Source organism: Danio rerio, chromosome 7, assembly GCF_052040795.2.
Source record: "Danio rerio strain M-AB ecotype USA chromosome 7, GRCz13ab, whole genome shotgun sequence".
Taxonomy (NCBI): Eukaryota; Metazoa; Chordata; class Actinopteri; order Cypriniformes; family Danionidae; genus Danio; species Danio rerio.
Genome location: NC_141027.1, coordinates 76895 through 83493, shown reverse-complemented (window position 1 = coordinate 83493; position 6599 = coordinate 76895). Strand labels below are relative to the sequence as shown.

Sequence of the window (6599 nt, the reverse complement as noted above, 5' to 3'; positions counted from 1 at the left end):
AAAATGATGCTAAATTGATGGCATATCCGCAGCTGTATCCTATCTAGACTACACCATAAAACAGTAACATGGTTAAAATATATAAAATCATGATTTTGGAGTATTTGGACTAGTCGGGATTCGAACCCAAAACAAATTTAAAACACAGTACTGTAGTACACACGCACGGTCCACTAAGCCATACAAGCCACAGTTGACAACTTTATCATGACAGTCAAATGCAGATTCTGCGGGTCTTGAAACGCCTCTGAAATGATCAATGCTTTAAATCGCTTTAGTCACGTGACCAAGTGTTTCGAAACACTTTAGTCACGTGACCTGGGTGTTTCGGATCATGCTTCGGTGCAGTGTTTCGAAACACTTGCGCTTCGGGATCTCGACAGTGTGTTGAAATGTCAGTTTCACGTCAGCCATCCTTAAAAATATGGTGATGCGTTGCAACTATTTCTTAATTAAAACACTGCCACAAATACTCATTGAGTACTTTAATTTGAATTAAACTTCTCCATAAACAAATTTAAAAAGTCATTTCAGACAGAATGATGGGGTCATCTCTGTTGGCATCTTCCTCTTCTGTAGTACTGCCCAGTACAATGATCTTCCCAACAATTGGTGAAGCAGTCTTTAAGCAGGTCTCTTGACATCCTGTCAAATACACAAATAAGTGCATTAAAATACTGTAGAGTTAGTTGCAAAGTTATCAATGTTATCTCTTGCTTTATGATATAATAAACTGTGTGATATAAAATACCTGTGCTCTTTTGCATAAAGTGATTAAAGTTTTTAAAAGTTACCCAAAACTTTCAATTTTGGGGGATAAAAATCCTAGTGTGGCTTTAACACTTAAAGAACATTACATATCCAAAGTATAAAAAGTAATTTAGATGTTTTAAATGTACCTGGTAGTCTTCAATGAGCTCCTGAGATGATTTTGCCAGGTAGGAAAGCAGGCAGCGGATCACAGCATCTCACTTGTCTTCAACTTGCTGATTAAAACAAAAATAAATTTCTGTGGTCATTAACCAGCAACAGTGTAAATCTCCATCTACATATAACTGCATATCTAAAAGGCTGGAACCAGCTGGATGTGCAATGTATATGTTTACCTGGTTGAGTGAAAGTAGTCCAGTTTTTGCAGAAAGGTTGGCTACAGGGGGGGGGGGGTTGTGGTTATGCTTCTGTTCTCATTATTGAATATATAAAAATAACACATTTACGATATAGTATTCAAAAAACACTTTTTTTTTGCGTACAACAAACACATTGAATACATTAGTATGTCTATATACATGTGTTATCCAACTTACCTTACATGAGCTTGAATGGTGAGAGCAATCTGTTGAACATATTAGAAATGTTAATGTCAGAAAATTGAATGAACATATAGTGATATTACTGATGTAAAATTTGATCAGTTAATTTATTTTGGACTCAGCAATAAATGTTTGCAGGTATAGAGGCTGGCTGAACATACTCAGTAACATTACCATTGGTTATATATTTGCATATGTTAATGTGGATGGATCAATAAATAAATCTTTCTATGTCATGTTTTGGCCTCTCAGGGCTCAGGTAACTTTTCAATCTATGTTCAAATGAGTTCTGAGGCTGTCCAATCTAAGAAACTCTTATTTATAATGCAGACAGCACAGGAGGGTAACTTTTTAATGTCGGTTAATTATGTCCTTAATGCAATTTACTGCTATGCTTGGACACTCGTATTCATAAAAAAATCCTCTTTAAATTCACTGTAGATTATACTTGACCACAGATTATATTTAGAATGCAACAGTTGTTTTAGACACAGATGCCGTTTGCTAATATGCTCATGCTAATCGGCTCTTCAGCAAACTCACTCAAATAACACTTAATGCAACCTCTTTAACCACCAAAATTGCTGACAGGAGCACTCTAACTTTCTGCAAACAAAAACAAATTGAGCAATAAACAATTAGTGAAACTTACCTTGTAAATATCTCATCGGTCTGTGTTAGGAAATCATCGGTTGCTCTCATCTGCTCCACCCGCCAGGTTTGAATTAGAGAGCATGCGCACAGATTTACTGACTTTGTGGAGTAAGTTTTACTCGCGTCTGTCTTTTCTTGCATTAGTTCAATATATTACAAACACTTAAGTAAATATTACTTGAGTATATCCATTTAGATTTACTATTGTATTTTAGACACAATAAATTAAAAAGCAATATTAAGTAGCTTATTGAATTAAACGTGACAATTTGAAGTAAAAAGACAAAATATGATTTATTTGTAAAATGTACTTGGATTATGCTCTCTTTATTTACAAGCCCCAAAAATAGTTTTTTTCAGTGTAAGACACTGAAAAAATGCAATTAAGTATTTCAGAAAGTTGTTCAGCACATGTATGTAGCACCCTAAAATCAATATTATCTGGGCCCGGGCTTTTTTAGTATTAATTGTCTGAAAGAGGTCTTTGACCTGAGTCCTACTAATGTTTACGGATTTACTATATGACAGATGTTGTTTTAAAATGTCATTTTCTGACTTAAAATCACCCTCATCAAACCTTAAGTAAAATGTATTTAATTCCTCAGCAAACTCTCTCACAGAACTAAAACCATTTAAATTGGTTTCAATGCCCCCTCTATCTTCTTTACTCCCAGCCATTGTGTTCACACCTTACCATGCTGATCTTAAATATGTGCTGCTGGTCTGTTTCTGTATTTTCTGTTTCTCTATTTTATTATGTACACTGTTAAATCATACTATTCCAAACACACAACTGAGATGTTTTTGTGTTATCATATCATTGACATGACCACTTCAGAACTATCATCTTCAATAAACTGCATGAATCAGTTTGTCTTAAAGAAGACATTAATCTGTATTCACAGATTGTGAATTACCACACTAAATCAGCTGTACTCCTCATAAACGGTAACCTCACAGAAATATTTTGATCAGTAATGACAGGTTATTTGCTCAACACTTATTCTACACAATATACAGATTAAAATGCCGAATAAAGTAAACCAAAACATTAAAAAACGGCCGAGATATAAAGTATTAAACCTGACTGAAAGCACACTCAGCTGAGGACACACAGGATTGGTCTAAAAACACGAATACTAATGAGTCATTTGCATATGGTCTATTCTCTAATAAAACACGATTTTAAAGGGCTTCATAAGCTTAAATATGATAATCAAAGTATGGGAAAACAACCTAGACATCAGATAATCAAATTCTGAATAAAAATATACAAACAAGAACAAAGAAAAACACAAACAAACAAATGGTCATCACCATTGCCGAAATGCTGCGTCTCAACACCTGGTCAATGGACCAGGGTCTCCTGTTCTTCAGGGTAATGCTCCCAACGGTTATCCCTGATAAGGATAATGTCTGCTTGGTTCTTGCATTGCCTTAGGGGAGACATCTGGTAGAAGAATGATATATCTGCTAAGATATATCCGCCAGACTGAACCTCGACCTGGCCTCTTAAATTTTTTCATTTCTAGTAATTAGAAGGAGGTCAGGAATATCTCTTTGAATGCTTCTAGTCACATTCAGGCGAGTTCTTTGATTATCTTGAATTCATGGTACTCCTTGGATCTTGACTGGAAGTATTCTGGAGCAAATCAGCAGGCAGTGAGGAGAAGGCAATGACCAGTTCATGACCAACTTTAACTCCTGCCTCCTAGCTGATTTGGGCAAGGGCTCTCCTGTTCCCTGGAGATATCTGGGGTCCTGGGGAGCCTGGTCTCTGGATTAGCCAGAGTAGGCCTCATAGAGAAACATCTTCAGACTCTTCTCGGGTGACCTGGGCAACCTTGCGGTGTTAACAAAAGGTCACTTGGGGGAGTGGTAAGTATTCAGCCCCCCTGGGTCCACTTGGACAGCACGCAGGGATGGTGGCCTTGGGTGAATGGCCTTAAATGAAGCCCAGTCTTCTACTGGTGATTAACACCTCCACACAACAGCACATTGTGCATCAACACCACCTACACCAGTCATTTGAAAACTTTTCCAAAAATCATCAATTCAAACATGAGATCTACTGAAGATTTATAACCCCAGAATTTACTAGGATTAAGGTTGAGTAAGACTAGTACTTCCATAGGGACACTTTAAAACACCAAATCTCAAATTATAACCTTACAACTTTACAGAATGACCAGATTTTCTCTTTCTTTAAGATCCATTATTTCCATGGGAAAATTTAAAATATTTATTCATCTAAGACTTAACCCAGAACTTTTCAGGAAAATAAAACTCTACATACATTCCCCAGAACATATAGTGTAAATGGCTGGTTTTAAAAATAAGATCTTCTGTAACTCCTAGAAAATCTAACCCCAGAACCTCTGTGTAAGTAACCACACTTCACTCTTTTTAGAATATCTCAATTTCATAGGAATATTGGAACCTATAAATATTTCAACCTTTAAATATTTCAACTTTACTGGTTCCAGTTTCCTCTTCAAAAATCTCAAATTTAAGTGAAAACATCTCAAGTATCAAGAATTCCTTTTGTTAGTGAGAATCCTTTCAAAAACAAAAGCGCTCACTTTAAGGCTCTCACTTAAACATTGAAAATCACAGTTTGGTTCTATTGTGAATTATTTTCTCTCCACATAGCGTGATTGTAGACATTCACAACTGCACAAAATAGCATAGACCAGTGGTTCTCAAACTTTTTTTTTTTTTTTTTTTACCAACTACCACCTTAGAAAATTGTCTCTCCAAGTACCACCATAATGGCCAGTATTAAAAAATAACATTGTAGGCCTAATTAAGCTGTGCACAGTTTAAAAATGAGGCAGATTAATTCCTATCATTAAGAATGTGTTACTGTCAGTCACTTATACATTTTAAATAGTCTGAACATTAACTGTGCTTGCAGATAAAAAAAACAATAAATTGAAATGTGCTCTTAAAGTTCATTAAAAAATGTCACTGTTTTTAAAGTAAATAGAAAACTGCTGTACTTAAAACTAAAGTATTCATATTAGCCTATTAATCAAAAGCTGGAAATTTTGATTGGACCTCATAAATATTGGCTTTGTCATTCATACACTTTCTGACAAATCTTGATTTCTGACAAATATGTTAAATGTACTTATGACGGGGTTCATACAGGCACAGGCTAATGAAAATATGGGCATTTTGAGCACTTTTTTTTCCAGTACCTATTTTTTGGTAGACTGATATGCTATATATTGAGGACCTGAAATGTATTCTCAGCAACCCATAAAACATTGCATTGATAAAAAAAAAATCAATCATATATTAATAATATAATAAACCTGCACTAAATGCTTGTGAATTTTTTTTTTACTCAAGTAAAAATACCATTACACTGCTAAAATAACACAAATTTTAGTAAATACTAATATTAAGTAAAAGTACAAAGTACTCTTTTAAAAAGTACTAGTTTGTTACTTTTGAAAAAAAAAATCTTATTCATTGAAATCAAGTTTAAACCTGATTAATTGGTTTAATTGCTTAAACCCCAAAGCTACATGTATAGGAATTGACACTATGGTGTTTTTTTTTTTATTTATTTTTCCTTTGACAATGTTTTTCAATAGCACTGGTAAAACTAGCACAATCTTTAAGGCAATAAACACATTTTTTGCCCATTTTTTTAAACAATATTTTCAAGCTTTGAAAGGTTTATTTAACGTATGATAAAGATTTAAATTTGGCCTTTTATTTACATATTTTACACCTTTTCTTTACAATATGGCAATTTTGTTTCTTAAATAGCTGTACATCACATGTAGATTTTATTTTACATTTGATCTTAAACTAAAATACAAACTTTACAAACAAGTACACTGTCAGTAAAAATAAAACAAGACTATTTTACTTGAGGTATTTGAAATGACAACAATACATTTATCAAAGCAGTGCTTTAAGAGCCTTATTGTTAATTTTGACAAACAATAAGTAACAACTGATTGCTTTGACCTGTAATGCTTTAAGACAGATCAGAATACAGCTAAATGTATAAATCACACAAATACCTCATCCAGAAACATTTCCAGCATAATTCTTTGTAATAAAGTTCCACCTTTGCTAAGTTTAACTTAACACAGCCAAAGAAGACCATTAGCATTTTCATCGATCATGCATCAATCTAACTCTAAATACTTAAACTTTTGACTAAATTTAGTCAAGGAGCAAAGATAAATAATTCCTGCACTTCCTTTCATACTGTTTAGAGGAGTGACAGGTCAGAGGCGAGTCGACTTTCTGTCGGAGAGCAAAACGTGGATGTAGATCATCAAATAGGCAGGAAATATGTCCGGTTTAATTGCTGTTCAAGACGTATAGTGAAAACATGCAAGAAGCATTATTCCAACAAAACATTTAAGTTTTTGTTTCTGCTACTCAAAGCCTTTGTCCCGCCCTTGCGTTTAACGCAAAACTTGACAAGGTTGACTGTGATTGGCCACTTTTCTTGTCAGTCAAATCATGCTTTGGATTCTGATTTTCAACAGTTTGACACATTGCACTAAAATAAACACAAAGCACAGTGCTGTGATCATGCGCTACATAAGTCAAATGCTGATCACATCGATGTTCTAGTACACGAAGGATTAAGTGTTAATT

General features: G+C 34.3%; 1 long non-coding RNA gene across 1 annotated transcript; it reads right to left on the bottom strand.

The window, feature by feature from the left end:
- Window positions 1-472: 472 nt before the first annotated feature.
- Window positions 473-2035, bottom strand: LOC141375229 (uncharacterized). Its single transcript, XR_015495043.1, has 4 exons — window positions 1308-2035; window positions 1107-1178; window positions 900-986; window positions 473-645 (listed from the first exon to the last, which is right to left on the bottom strand). It is a non-coding gene; the product is annotated as an uncharacterized LOC141375229 (long non-coding RNA).
- Between the last annotated feature and the right edge of the window lie 4564 nt (window positions 2036-6599).